General features: G+C 35.2%; 2 long non-coding RNA genes across 6 annotated transcripts in view; one reads left to right on the top strand and one right to left on the bottom strand.

The window, feature by feature from the left end:
• The window catches only part of LOC132663839 (uncharacterized), a 121047-nt gene extending 112529 nt beyond the window's left edge, over positions 1–8518 (bottom strand). For 2 of the 4 annotated variants that reach the window (XR_014136016.1, XR_014136018.1), the window contains exons 1-2: positions 8343–8518; positions 4121–4189 (exon numbers count right to left, since the gene is read on the bottom strand). This is a non-coding gene — a long non-coding RNA (uncharacterized LOC132663839). The remainder of the gene's footprint in view (positions 1–4120; positions 4190–8342) is intronic. The other 2 variants (XR_013551587.2, XR_014136017.1) reach the window with 2 other exon arrangements.
• A 119-nt stretch (positions 8519–8637) lies between these two features.
• Positions 8638–15874, top strand: part of LOC132663840 (uncharacterized) — a 54460-nt gene continuing 47223 nt past the window's right edge. For both annotated transcript variants that reach the window (XR_013551591.1, XR_013551590.1), the window contains exon 1: positions 8638–8774. This is a non-coding gene — a long non-coding RNA (uncharacterized LOC132663840). The remainder of the gene's footprint in view (positions 8775–15874) is intronic.

Here is a 15874-nt window from a genome sequence, read left to right as displayed (position 1 = left end):
TTCTGTAAGTTTTAAGATTTTGCTTCACAAATTATTGTATGATGTAGGTGATATGATCCAGATTCTCTTTCAAGACCAAAGCATTCATTCTGCATACCTTCCCTCACCTGTCAGGTGTGTTGGCTGCTTATGGATTGCAACTATATCTCTAAGGATCACCTTCAGTCAAATAATGCAGCCTCATCCAAGGTTGCAATCCTTCCCTGAGAGTGGTCCATGTACAATGACTACTCAATGAGACTTTACAAAGGCCAGGTCCCCCATTTGTTATTTTTACCCTTCTAACATGTAAAATTTAGTGAATACCATTCTTCTAGCAATATTTAATTGAATTTTATCAGTTTCTTTGGTTGTCATTATTTTCTTTTCCATATACTTCATCTACGTTTACTTTTCATTGTGGCACATCTTTTCATGATTCTTTTAGCGATAGTCTACATGTTATAAACACCCATAATTTGTCTAAAATGTTTTTACTCTTCCCTTTTTCTTTTTTTTAATTTGTTTTATTAAAAATATTTTAATCTTCGTTTATATTTGAGAGAGAGAGAGAAAGAGAGACAGCACAAGTGGGGCAGAGACAGAGAAGGAGAAACAGAATCTGAAGCAGATTCCAGGCTCCGAGCTGTCAACACAGAGCCCAATGCAGGGCTCAAACCCACAAACTGTGAGATCGTAACCTGAGCCGAAGTTGGACGCTCAACCAACTGAGCCACCCAGGTGCCCTATAGTATTATAATTAATATTTTTGCCATTATATATTTTTTTAATTTCCAAGATTTTTAATTGGTTCCTTTACTATCCACCTATTCTTATTTCATTTCTACTCTTTAATAATTTATTACTCTTGGGGCACTTGGGTGGTTCAGTAGGTTAAGCATCCGACTTCAGCTCAGGTCATGATCTCACAGCTTGTGAGTTCGAGCCCCGCATCAGGCTCTGAGCTGACAGCTCGGAGCCTGGAGCCTGCTTCAGATTCTGTGTCTCCCTCTCTCTCTGTGCCTCCTCTGCTCATGCTCTATCTCCTTCTCACTCTCTCTTAAAAATAAATAAACATTAAAATATTATAATTTATGACTCGTTTTAAATGGAAGCTATTTTTTATTTACCTCACTGAGCACTTTAATTCCAAGCCTATTTATTTTGAAGTTTTTGTCAGACCATTCCATAAAATTGATTTCATGTGGAACAAGTTTACGTTTTAATTTTGAAGGTGTTGGCTCTTGCTGTTAGCATTAGATAGCTTCATGTAGTTTGCATTACTAGGGGAAATTTTTAACGCTCTTTCAATAATCTATCCACCTATCTATTCTGCCATCCTCTGTGTTCACCCCTCTTTCTCATAATTTTGCAGTTGTTTCTTCCTAACCCCTAACCTCATATGAAACCAGCTCTTAAAATGGCATTTGACAGCTTCTGCCTCTTAGTGAGATTGAGAATATCTGAAATGAATACAAATTCATTCATGCACCATTAGAATGGTTTTTAATTCCTCATCTTGAAGTGCTGAATATGTTGCTCCTTCCAATTGGATGAAATGTAGAAAATGCTGTAGCTGCTAGCAATGATCTGAAATAAACTTTTTTAGCTTCCCTTATCTGCAAGAAATTCTCATCCAAAGTCCTAATTTCAAACAGTAAATTTAATTTTCATCTGCCCCTTTCCTTCCTTTCATCTTGTCTGGAGTGCTTTTATTCACCTTCACCCTTAGCATATCCCATTCCTGGCTGCCCCTATGTGTAGTGGACCAAGATACCAGAAAGTCTATGACTTCAGTCCCACTCATATAATTTTTCTATTCATTTTCTGGCCCTCAGAGATTTTGATCTTACGTTTGAACACTGTGAGGTCCACATTGTTTTCCATTGTTATAAATTATTTTCAGGGGAGCCTGGGTGGCTGAGTCAGTTGAGCATCTGACTTTGGCTCAGGTCATGATCTCGCGGTTCGTGCGTTCGAGCCCTGCACTGAGTTCTGTGCTGGAGCCTGTTTCAGATCCTGTGTCTCCCTCTCTCTCTACCCCTCCTTCACTCACGTCCTGTCTCTCTCTGTCTCAAAAATAAACAAACCTGGGGCGTCTGGGTGGCTCAGTCGGTTGAGCGTCCCACTTCAGCTCAGGTCACGATCTCACGGTCCTTGAGTTCGAGCCCCGCGTCGGGCTCTGGGCTGATGGCTCGGAGCCTGGAGCCTGCTTCTGGTTCTGTGTCTCCCTCTCTCTCTGCCCCTCCCCCGTTCATGCTCTGTCTCTCTCTGTCTCAAAAATAAATAAACGTTAAAAAAATAAAATAAAATAAAATAAATAAGCCTTAAAAATTTTTTAAAAATAATACTAAGTTATTTTCACTGCTAGAATTTAAGGAGAAAATAGTGTGTGATAGCTTGAACTTATGCTTGCATTTAATTTTTTCACAAAAAAATTCTGATAAAATTTCTCCATTTTCTCATTACATAAAAACATTCAGGAATTAAATACAGAACATAAAAAGATCTCATTATCCTTGTGTGGTATAATGCCAATAGGATTTTTTTTCTTTAAGAAAGAATAATCCATTTAAATCAACGGTTTTCAGAATTTCTGAGATTTTTAATATCCCTAATTTTCAAGTATTCTGATTTTGTAAGTCTAGTATTAAACCTGTGGGGGGTTGGAACAATTTTGGTTCACACCAGGTGTTATATGCTATAAAAATGATTTTTAAAAACTACAAATTGAATTTCATATGTAGTGATTGGTTTTTAAAAACTAGCCTATTCCAAATCTGCATGCCTTATGGCAAAATGAAAGATAAAGATAATTTCATTGGAAAAATCTTTTTTCTTTTCCTCTCAAAGTTTCTATTTTTCTTTTAGTTTGTTTAATCATCTCAAAGAAAACTGGTTTAAGAATGAATTATATCTAACTAAAATTATAAGAAATGAGGTTATACCTCTCACCTTAACAATAAAGTGGCCCAGTTTATACTTCTTGAGATAAATAAGGCACATTTTTTTGTCATAGACATTGCTTCTCAATGTTTTAGTAGAGTTAAAAAATAGCCCCTTTTCGGGGCTCCTGGGTGGCTCAGTTGGTTGGTAATCCAGCTTTAGCTCAGGTCATGATGTTGTGGCCCATGGTTCAAGCCCCACGTTGAGCTCTGTGCTTACAGCTCGGAGCCTGGAGCCTGCTTGGATTGTGTCTCCCTCCCTCTGCCCCTCCCCTGTTCATGCTCTGTCTCTCTCTCTCTCTCAAAAATAAATAAACATTTTTAAAAAATAGCCCCTTTTCCAAAGATGAGTAGGTGTTTTCGATACTTTCCATACTTTGAATCAGCGTGTGTGTGCGTGTGTGTGTGTGTGTTTTTTGTTTTGTTTTGTTTGTTTCTTTATGTGCAATACAGATGGAAAAGGGAGGGTTTATAAAGAGACACAATGAAATATATTCCAGTTTAAAGGTCATTGATTTAGGTCAGGGCAATGGGGGAAACAGTAATAAATGCTAAGCCGTGTCGAAAAAGTCAAAGTGACTGACTAATTACTCCCTTCTTTTCCCGGCCTCACATTTCATGAAACAATGTAGTTTAGTACCTTAGTACTGCCAAAGCCAATTACCAAAGCCAATTTCATGCATGGACAGCACTGAGTTTTAACCTCTCTCTTCTTCCTCCTCCCTGTTTAAGCCAGAGAAAATGTATGCCTAAGTTATCACAAATTCAAATTTATAAATGAGCACAAATACTAGGATCCATATTTCAAAAATGTTCTACTGGAACTCATGTTTCACCAAGCCAACCTGGATATAAGGGATAGCTGTTTATTGTGTGCATCTAACACTGAGGGTAGAGAGACTTCACAAAGAACATTAAACATTCCTCCAAAAAAGCTTAGTTTAGGAAAAATATCCTAACACAAATATCAAACGTTTGGAAATTAAAGTCTAATTTTATAATAAAGAAACTGGGAGAACCTCTTTTAACATATTATGTCACTATTACATATAACTATGCAGAATTAACAGGACAGAAACTATTTCTCTGAATCCCTAATAAAATATACAATCATCTTTTAATAATACAAGAAACATAAAGAAAATAGAGAGCTTCTCACTATAAGGATTTGATAGTTTTATGAACTTTTTAATTACCTTGATTCCTTTCCAAGAATAAGACAACTACTTGGCAATTTTTAACTGCCGAAGATATGTCATTGCAATCTAGAAAGAAGATAGTTATGTTTCTTACTTTTCTAAATAGAAAATGGGATGATCACTGAATCAAACTTAGACATTAAGGGTTTTTCACAGTTTCTTAAAACACAAAATTATACTCAGAGCTTATGCGTTCTTTGGTTTTGGGTGTGAAGATGATGTAGCATGATAGAATTAGATGATGGAAATAAGACATGCTCTTAAAATCTGACTCAAATAATGACTCATAGCTAGTTAGTGAAACCAACAATTGAACATGGGGATCTTTCTGATTCTAAAGTATATCTTCTTCCCACTCCACCATAACTGCCTAGAATGTCTTGCTTTCCATCCCTTCATATCCAACTTTTACATTTTCAACACCAGATAAAATGCTGCCTCCTTGATGAAATCTGTGATTCACATAACTGAGAGCAATCACTTTCTCCCTCAAATAAAACACAACATCAATTTATGACTCCATCTTTTTTAGTAGACTTACAGCTTATTAGCCTACTGTTTTAGTTATTTCGGAAGAATGACAGTATCCTCTGCTAGAATAATTTTGTTTAGGGCAGGTTATCTGCCATATCTTTACAGCACCCCATGAATTCAAGACTCTGCCTTGTCTTGAGTATATGTTTAATTATTATTTCCTAAATGAATGAAGAGATGAATGAAATCCAACTCTTCTATAATGTAACTGAGTTAATAATGCATTGATATAATCACTATAAAGTTAGGTTTTATTAGCTAGATTTAGAAACAGGCTCACAATATTGTCCCTTATAGCTAAATAATAATTATGTAAGCTAATGAAATTTCTATAAGTTTTCATATAAAAAGTCACTATGCTAGTTATTGATAGAAAAATCAGGATTTTATGTTTATTGACATTAAATTTTAAACTGCTATTCTTCATCTAATCATCACAAACCATTGTTCTAATTCTTTACAATAATTATGTAAACCAATGCCTGAATTATATGTGGTAAGATTTTAGACATAAATAGCCAATAATGTGTTGAATAAAAGAAGTACAGGAAGAGCACTGGAAATCTCTCAAATGAATGAAAGTGGCTTATTAACAAGCCATCTTTCAGTAAGTTCTTTTAATCTATGTATTAATTAAGGACACATTCCTATATCATTTTCAAGAGTTTATTATTAGACTTAATATCAACGTACTTGTTTAAAATTTTTTTTTTAATGTTTATTTATTTTTGAGACAGAGAGAGACAGAGCATGAACGGGGGAGGGGCAGAGAGAGAGGGAGACACAGAACCGGAAGCAGGCTCCAGGCTCTGAGCCATCAGCCCAGAGCCCGACGCGGGGCTCGAACTCACGGACCGCGAGATCGTGACCTGAGCTGAAGTTGGACCCCCAACTGACTGAGCCACCCAGGCGCCCCTCAACGTACTTGTTTAAATTAAGACTGGCTAGCTATTTAAAAATCCTATTTTGGAATTTTATTGCCAGAAATAAAGGACGAGACTATTTCAAATTACCTTCCTAAGTCAATAAATAGAGAATTAAAACAAAGAGAACTTGAAAATACAAAATATGATAACTATAAATGCTAAGAGAAAAATATAATTATTGAAAGTAAAATCTCAATACATGGGGTTCATAGTAGCTCTATGTAACTGAAGGGAATGTTAGTGAACAGAAAAAGTTAATCAAAAGGAAATATACAAACTAAAGCCAGAGAAAATACAAAGAAGAAAAATAAAGGATACTGTAAGAGACAAATGGAAAATAGTGAGAATGTGTTGAAAAAGTCTAACATATACAAATAAAATAGACAAAAACTTTCTCAAATTAAAAAATAACATTATGTCAGAACTTAAGAAGGGCAAGCAGGATAAATACAAGAAAATCACACCTAAGTACCTTAGAGAAAACCTACTGCAAACTAAAGACCAAGAAATATCTTAAAAACAGCTGGAGAAAAGAGACCTATTACTTTCACAGGAGAAGCAGTAAGTTTGATAACCAAATTCTCAATAGAAACAATGAAAGAAAGCAGACAGTAAAATAATCTTCAGATCGTAGGAAGAAAATAACTTCCTGGAGAAAGAAATTTTAAGAAGCATCACTAAAGATAAGCAAGGACATTTTATAATGACAAAAACATAATCTACCAAGAAAACAAAACACATCTAAACTCATATGGACAATCACTTAGACTCAAATATACAGAACTGGAAAGAGAAACAGGCAAACCCACAATCATTGCTAGATTTAACCCACTTCACTCAATAACAGAATAGGCAGGCAAAAAAAAAAAAAAAAAAAAAGGAGTATGGATATGAACGATTTGAACTGCATGATTTAAAAACATAATCTTAGGACATATAAACAACACTGAATCCAATAACTACATAATGGACATTCTTTTGAAGTGCCTATTAACATTTAGGAAAATTGATAAGCTGAAGTAAGTCTCAACAAATGTCAAAGGTTGAAATTACAGAGTTCACTCTCTGAACACAGTGGAGATAAAGGTAGAAAAAGAAAATAAAATGAAAGATCAAAAGTCCCCAAATGTTAAAAATATTAAATTATATTTCTACATAACATATAGGTCAATTAAAAAAATCACAATATAATTAAAATATTTTAAATTAATGATAATTAAAATGTGACATATCAAATAAAACTACAAGATGCAGTTAAAGCCATGGGAAAATTATAGCCTTGAATCTATAAGTTAGAAAAGATGAAAGGGTGAAAATTCATGATTAAAGCATCTGTCTCAAGAAGTAACAAAAGCAGGGGTGTCTGGGTGGCTCAGCCAGTTGAGCGTTCGACTTTGGCTCAGGTCATGATCTCACAGTTTGTGGATTTGAGCCCCATGTTAGGCTCTATGCTGACATGTCAGAACCTGGAATCTGCTTCAGTCTGCGTCTCCCTCTCTCTCTGCCCCTCCCCTGCTCATGCTCTGTCTCTCTCTCAAAATAAACATTAAAAAAATTTTTTAAAGAAGTAACAAAAGTAATAGCAAATTTAACCTAAAAAATCAAGAAGAAAGAAATGATAAATATAAAAGCAGAAATAAATATAGAAATTAGCAAAAAGGAGGGTCACCTGTGTGGCTCATTCAGTTAAGCATCCAACTCTTGATTTTGGCTGAGGTCATGATCTCACAGTTTGAGAGATCGAGCCCTGCATCAGGCTCTGTGCTGACAACATGGAGCCTGCTTGAGATTCCCTCCCTCCTCCTCTCTCTGTCCCTTCCCAGATCATACTCCCTCCATCTCTCTCTCGCCCTCTCTCTCTTTCTCTCTCTCTCTCTCTCAAAAATAAACACTAAAAAAAAATAAATTAAAAAAGAAAATTAGCAAAAAAAATATTAATAAAAACAATAAAATATTAACAAGATTTACTTTTTTTAAATGGAAGAAAAGCACACACCAAAAAAAAAACAGTATCAGGATTTACTTATCCTGTAAACATTAAAAAAGAAATGGATATATAAATCCAAGTTGGGTTTCTTTCAGGGATTAAAGATTCATTAACATTTAAAAAGTAATCAATGAAATTTACCACATTGATAGAAAAAGAAAAATAATGTTATGTTATTTTAACTGATACAAAAAATTTTGACGAGGTTCAATATCTAGTTGTTATAAAAACTGTGGACAAATTAAGAATATAAATATATGTCCCCAGTCTGATAAAGGGTAGCTAAATGGTGATTATCAAAAGATGTATCCCTGTGATTGGAAATAGGACAAAGATGCCCACTGTCATCATTTCTATCCAAAGTTGGTATAAATGGAAACTCAAAAGACTCCACAAGCGAATTATTAAAATTACTAAGTGAATTTAACCTGGGTTTGGAGTACTTGATCAATATAGAACACTGAATTTATTTATATATCCTAGCAACACTCAATTAAATTACAGCTTTCAAAATGTACTACTTACAGTAGCATAAAAATTCAAATAGCAAGAAATAAATTTGATAAAAATTGGACAAGTCTTCTGCACTGTAACAGTTACAAGGTGGAGGAATGGGGACGCCCATGCACTGTTGATAAGAATATAAATTGGCACAGCCAATTATTAATATTAAAAGACTGACAATGCCAAGTGTTTGCAAGGAGGCTGTCAGGCCATAGAGGCTGCTACAACTGCCTGGGTAGCTTATAAAGTAAAAACATTTATTTCTCACAGCTCTGCAGGCTGGGAATTCCAAGATCAAGGAGCTAGCGTGGCTGTGTTTTGGTGAGGGCTCTCTGTTCCTGGTTCAGAGCCAGCACCTTCTTACCGGGTCTTCAAATGGTAGAAAGGTGGGGCAGGGGGAACTGTGTGGAGTCTTATAAGAGACACATGAATCAATCCCATTCATGAAAGCTCCACCCTCATGACCTCATCACCTCCCAAAGGCCCCACCTCCCAATACCATCACAATGGGCCCTAGGATTTCAATCCCGGAACTGGGGGTGGGAGGCGGGGTAGTACAGAAACATTCAGAGCACAGCAGATGTAATGTATCTAAAATTCTCAGTCACTGCTGGAGGACATGTAAACTGGTTAACCACTTTGGAAAACTCATTATCTACTCAAGTTGAAAGAATGTAACCCACATATATACTAACAAAAGGTATGTACACAGATATATGCACCAACAGATGTATATAAGAACATTCATGTCAGCATTATTTATAATAACCCCAAGCTAGAAGAAACCCCACATTTATCGATAGATAAATGGTAACAGATTTGTACAATGGAATAATATGTACAGCAATGAAGGCCCACCCTAAAGGCCTCATTTTAACTTAATTACCTCCTTAAGAGCCCTATCTTCAAATACAGTCACACTCTAAGGTACTGGAGGGTAGGGGCTAGATTTATGAATCTGGGGGATGAGAGGCAGGGACACAATTCAGCTCTAACACAAGGCATTGTGTATAAGTTCAATAAAGCAAATATACTTAGTGGATGAAGAGACTTCTTATATTCCTGATTAGGAAGTTGAATTCCAGGTTAGCTCAATGAGGTGTCCAGGAACAACCAGTGAGTGGTAGAACCAGGACTAGCATCAGGGAGGAAACATGTTCTAGTAGAAGGTAGATAAGTGTTGAAGACAAACCTCAATTCTTAAAATGGTCTTCACATTTTCTGGCTGCATTTCATAGGGAAGTCTTTTCCCCTCTCTTAGCCTCAGTTTTCTCATTTAGAAAATGGAGACAGCCAGTTGGATTGTGATTTCCATGTGCTTTATACACGATCGCACGTGTTAAGTGTCTGGCCCAGATACTGCCACGTAATGGGTAATCAGCAAATATTATCTCCCTTCCTCTCCCGTTGTTCTGAATTCTGGTGCAGAGCCTTACCAGTGTACCAGCCAGCAGCTTCTCTTGACTTACTATATTTGGGATAATTATTACAAATTTAGGTGGGAGTGGAAAAAAGATTATTTCCCAAGGAAATAATGTCTTCCCATCAGGCTGTATTTGCTCGGGAAGACAACAGAACCATATTGTCAAATACACAGAAGTTTGAAATGTATCATCCTAGTGCCCTTATGGAAATACTTACATAGGACATACTCTGTCTGACCAAGAACCAAAAGGAAGTATCCAATCATGAAGAATCTGAGAGTGAAAGATGTTACAGTGAGCAGAGCTACTATATAAAGCAATGACGTTTTCAAAACAGTTACTGAAATTGGAGTAAATTCAAGCGAAGATTTCAGAAATGATTCTTAAAAGAAAAGATAAATAATATACACATAATTCAAGCAAAACAAAACTTTTAAAAGTTTAGTAGCAGCAGTTTTGGGTCATGTACCGAATTTTATGTGTCATGAATAAGAACATGAGCTTGGAGCCAAACAAATCTGGATTCTACATCCTCACTATATTAACTGAGGCAAATTATTGATCTTTTTGAGCCTCTGCCTTCTCGTCTATTAAATACCCACCTTATGTATATTGCTCTGAGGATTAAATGGAAGCACAGACTAAAGCCCTTAAACATAGTAGAGACTGTAAATAAGAACCCGACTCCTTTCTCCCCAACTACATTTACTTTCCCAAGAAAGTAATTTTTCTTAGTCAACCGAGTAGAAATCATTTTCATGTTCTTTTTTTTTTTTTTTTTTTATCTCCATCGCTGCTTAATCACCACTTAGCCATGGCACTATTCTTCCAAGTTCATTCTCAGTTATTTGTTCTGCCTTCCATCACATCCTTCAAAAATATGAGCTACCTCAGAGGGCATCCTGTGCAGATACATTGCTGTATTAAATTGCCTCATTCTTTTCTTCCCTTAGTGGTAGCAGCTAGAATCTTCAACACTGATACAGTGACATCAAGACTCCAACAAAGCAGTTGCCATGGAATGTGTATAATCAGTGAAAATAATAGCTATTTTCCATGGCATAGATTTTTATTCTGAAAAGTCCACTTTTTGTCTCCCAAGTGAAGCTAAATTTATTCTAACTTAAATTTATACTTTTGGAAAATCCTCAGAGTACATATACTTTAAGTTTATTTTAAATTAACAAGAACTCATATTATCTACATATTTAATTCAAAATTTAAAAACCCGGATTATTCCTATACTTGCAGTAAAAGTGTTTCTTCAACTGTAAGAATCCAGCATTATATCAGATTTTCACCTATTGTTATAGAGATCAGAAGAATCTGACCCTCATAGCCGTTCAAGCTACACAGGAAACTTACAAAACTATATATTCAAATCATGCTTAGGGACTATTTTAACATCCAATATCTGTCAACAAAATAAGTATTTCCATATACCTGAAATTGTATTAATTTGGTGTATCTATTTGATCAAATTAGTTATAGAAATTGCATCAGTATCATAATCTGGTAATTCACTTCTAACAACAATTAGAGAGTACCCTTCTTATAATTAATAAGCCAAAAAATAAAAAAAATAAAAGAAACATGCATTTGATAACATGTGGAGTTTATCCATGAATTCAAATTATATTGCTATTTTTATAATGTTGAAATTGTAACTTGGCAATTTTTATAACTACATAAAAATGATTTTTCATTTATGGAATCTATCCCAACCTTTACTATCATGAACTTTTAAAGAAGATTAGTCTTAAATTAATCTTTCAAAGTACTGCTCATACTAGAATAAAGAATCACCCAGCGTTCACACTTCCCCAAAACTCACATAATGACTCACACCTCTCCTCTCTGAATCCTTTCTTTTTTGTCCCCCTGATACATAATAAAGGATAATTCCACAGGACTTAAATATCTGCTGGAAGTAGCTTATTCAGTCAATTTGAACAGAAAAGCGAGCCTTCCCACTTGTTATAGAAAATACACTCCATGGTTTCACACTGGCACTAAATGACCTAGTGTATTCTATTGAAAAGCAACACAACTGAATAAATGGTACTCGATATAATATAGGTGCGCAAATATTTACTGATCCTATATCTTCATTATTAGCGTCTGTTCTTTTTAGTAGTGAAATTTCAGAAGTATCCTTCTCAGACATTGCTAAGATCATTACTTCTTCCATATGAGCTACCTGGATTCCAAGATGACAGCCATAGTGAACTGTCATGCATTTTTTTTTTCCTGCTGAGGTAATTTATGGAAAAAGACAACCCATTCTTTATGGGACCACTTTCCCGGCAAATGACTGGCCAGTGTTCACTGTAATCAGAACCATTCCATCCATATTAAACAAAAGAAGCAAAACCCTATTAGCTCATCTTAGCATCTTATTAGCCATAAAAGCTGATCGTAACTACGAATCTTGAATTCAGTAATAAAACCATCACAGAGAAATTCCCAGGTGCCAAAAATTTGAGAATGTAATACTGAAAAAAGAGAACACATGAAATAAGTTCAGTAGTTGGGAGTAACTGGTAAAGTGACCTCAGCAAGATAGAAATGAGCTGAGTCAATTTTAGATGTGTGTTTATACCCAAGAGGCAGAATTTTAAGTAAGCCAAAGTCAATATAGGATATTGTCAGCTGAGGTTAATATAATACAATCATAACTCAGGGCAAATGCATGGGTTCGCATAATTTTTCTCATCACTTGTTGGATAAAAAAAATGAAATAGTGATCTGGATAGAAACTCATATTTCTCCTTTTTATTATTTTTAATCACAGTCTCCTCTGAGACCTTATATATGGTCACAGAATTTTCTAAAGCTTTTTCACACATTTCCATGGGAAAAGGTAAACACTGTTTTCTTCTAAATGGAATCTAATTTTCATCTCTGCTTTGGTAGTTTATTAACCAGCCACAAGCAATTGATTGGACCATCTCTATGAGAATAAAGGGTCGTTAACACATATTACAGAGAGAAAAAATGTGAGAGTAAGCAGTCCTACTTCTGACACCTTGGTGGCTCAGGGGAGCAGGAACATTAATGAAGCATCTCGCCCCAGGTCACTAATTTGCATCACAAGCAAGTTAGTTCATAACTTCAGAAGTTCTTTGCCATCTGGAGATGGTCTGATGTCCTGGGTAAGGTGAGCTGCTCTGTCCTGTTCCCCAGGCACCTGTGTCCACTGAGCCCTGATTGACACTTGGTAGGCTCTCAGAGCAGTCAAAGGTTAAGTGGACACAGAGAGCAAAGTAGCCTTCTGCACTCCAGACAGTGACTTCTTCCAAAATAGGCTGGAATTCTCTAATCTCTGAAGAGTTGAATGAAAGGAGAAGAATGACTGTGAATTCAACAGAGTAGAGTTCATGTTAAATGGGCCTTCAGGCCTCATTACTTTCAAAACTTTTAAAGTAATTTCTTTCAATTAGTCAATAGGATATTCTTGTGAAATTATATAATGCTTATCTGCTATAATTGTGAGCTTAAAAGAATTCCTCGAACAGTGCAATTTGCCCTAGAGAAAGTAGAGTGGAAGCCTATCGTCATATACCTCGACTTCTCTATTCCTTGTATTAAGACAAAAGTTTTTATAAACTCATCATTCCTGTTTCCAAACAATGCTTAATACATAGTATTTTTTTTTTATTTTGTAACTAAAACCATAAAGGAAACATAAACATATTAGACTTGAGGGAAAAATAGTCCAGGCTAAATATACATATATAGTATATTTCCCATAAAGTTCCAATGTTACTTTATAAACAAATAATGAAAAGTTAGTAGAGTACATGGCTATAGTATAAATTGAAAGAAAAATAAACTGCATAGCTTTAAAAATATATTTATTCTTTAAATTTTGTTCAAAAATAACTAGAATAATTTTTTAACAACTTTCACCAAGTAAACAGAAAAATCCAAATCAATACAATTAACCTAATGTTTTTCACTGTCTGAAAAGAATGTCTATTATTTTTTCCTAATCTTTTAATATTAAATAGTTGTGGGCTATAGTACAGATTTCTCCTGAATTTCAGAAAGGCAGCAAGAATCCAGTGTCTTACTTAACACATACAAACTAGGTCCTTTTTTCCAATACTGATGTTATGAGATGGGATAACAACTCTACTGTAAAGTTTTTCGATTGGGAAGATATATCAGAAATCACACTGTGTAAGGTGAATATAATTGGATCTAGAAAACAGCCAGTTCTCTCATACATTACGGTACATGGTAGGAAGATTTTATTTTATATATAAATACCACATTTATCATATATAGGTGATGCATATATCTAATAAGAATCTGTAATCACTGTTTTTTTAATGTTTTACAAAATCTCCACTGTCTAATCAAAAGCTGATTTTATAAAATGCTCCTCACACTACCCTTGTCCAATGTGGATTCATATGGATTGAATCCCGTCTTCAGTTTTACGTTTTTCTTCCTAAAATTTATGAACCCGATTACACATCACTGCTGAGTAACATTCAGAAGATATTGCAAGGGCGTCTACTCTACCTCTCTTGTCAAGTGTGTTTGAGCAGAGGGATTATTGATGGAAGCCTGAGACACAGATGAAGAGGAATTCGAGCTGTGAGGTATAGAATTGCAGAAATTGCATCTATACAAACAGCTGAAAGCAAGATGATATTCTGTTCAAATGTTTCCTATTTCAAAGAACTCTCTAGAGTCCCATTTACTCCTGACAAGTACTAACAGTGCTTACAAGTTTTCTTCAACCCGGTGAATTGCTCAAATTAAGAAAATAGTTTTAGTTAAAAAGAAAGCTACATCAGGACTTGAAAGCTATAGAACAAAACCTCGAAAGGATTTCATCAGACAATGAGACCTAGCTCTGGTGCCTTAATCTGCAAAATAAAACTATGAAATAACTGATTCTTGCTCCATGCTGTCGTACAAGAAACTTATTTCAGCTAGTCATAAGCCAGCACCAAAAGATTCCACTACATTCTTCACAAATGACTAAAATACCAGCACTGAGAAAGCATGAAGAGTACATTTCCGGAGATGTAAAATTGTAAATGTCTGTCTCCCTGAAAGAACTTACTCCTTCCTATTACCATATATGCAATTCTATTTTTTTTTTTCCTAAGTGCCAATTACAGGATTTCCCCAAGTATGTTTTCCAGATCACTAGCACAACAGGATGTTTATTTAAAAATTCCTTGATAAACAATGCCAGTGTTAAAATTAGGGAAGCGCTGAACTATTCCCGTAATTAATCAGCTGTTTTTAACTGCAGGACTTCTCAGAGCTTTTCATACGCCAATCTATATGGTGATGATCCTTGGTGGGGACATGACATTTAGCATTTCCAAACTTATTTGACAATGAAAAAGCCGCCCCTCCTTTTTTTTCATCGAATGCCTTTGACTGCTCTTCTAAGGAGCGTATATAACAATTTTGGAGGCTTAAGGTTGGGGTTATTAGCATAGCATGTCACTGGCTGCTTTTTCAAAGACCAGTCTCACCAGTTATTTGGCTTTGTGGGAAATGTACAGCAGGATAAAAACACACTGTCTCAGTGACTGCAGTTTTATACCCACCTTTCCACACTGGTACTCTCCACCACAGCCAGCCACATTAGCAAGCTCACTATCAGTCAGGTAATCACGGCACATTCATATAATCACAGATATTCATGTTGGCCACTCATACCAACATGGTCTCTTGAAAACGTACCCCAGACCTGCACAGTAACATCCTTTTCAATGTTTTACAATGGCTTTTCTTATTTTTGCTTGCAACATACTATTACTGAGCTGGAAGATTGTTACTTATGTCCCATAAATCTTCCTGCCTTCTCTCAGTAGTTACCTTTATGACCAGAAAACTTTTGCCAAATTCCGTTTCACTGGGGAAAAAAAAGTTATCTTACAGATTCTCTAGCTCAGCTTTATTTATTTATTTATTTATTTATTTATTTATTTATTGGTTTATTCAACAAACAAGATTGAAAATTGAAATTCCAGCCAATTTCTTTCTACAGGACGTTTGTGACCTTCATTTGTTGGGAAATAAAAAACCACAACTGAAATTACTGACACTTTGTCTTTGTTATTTTGTGCTCATTTTTTGTTCTTAATGGCTTCCATTTATTTTGTTTTTGTTTTTGTTTTGTTTTGTTTTTAATGGCTTCCATTTAAATAAAATTTAATTTTAAATAAAATAAAATTCCATTAAATTTAATAAGCACCTACTGCTTATTATACCTTATGCAAGAGATATCGCTTAGCAGTTTACACATGTCATCTCAATGTATCTCTCAACAGCTCATACAGAAGTTATTATTAGCCTTATCTTATAGGTGGGGAAACCAAATCTCAGAGGAATTAAACTT

Source organism: Panthera onca, chromosome D4, assembly GCF_046562875.1.
Source record: "Panthera onca isolate mPanOnc1 chromosome D4, mPanOnc1 haplotype 2, whole genome shotgun sequence".
Classification (NCBI taxonomy): Eukaryota; Metazoa; Chordata; class Mammalia; order Carnivora; family Felidae; genus Panthera; species Panthera onca.
The sequence above is the reverse complement of the archived record's forward strand: the minus strand, read 5'-3'. Positions and strand labels throughout refer to the sequence as shown.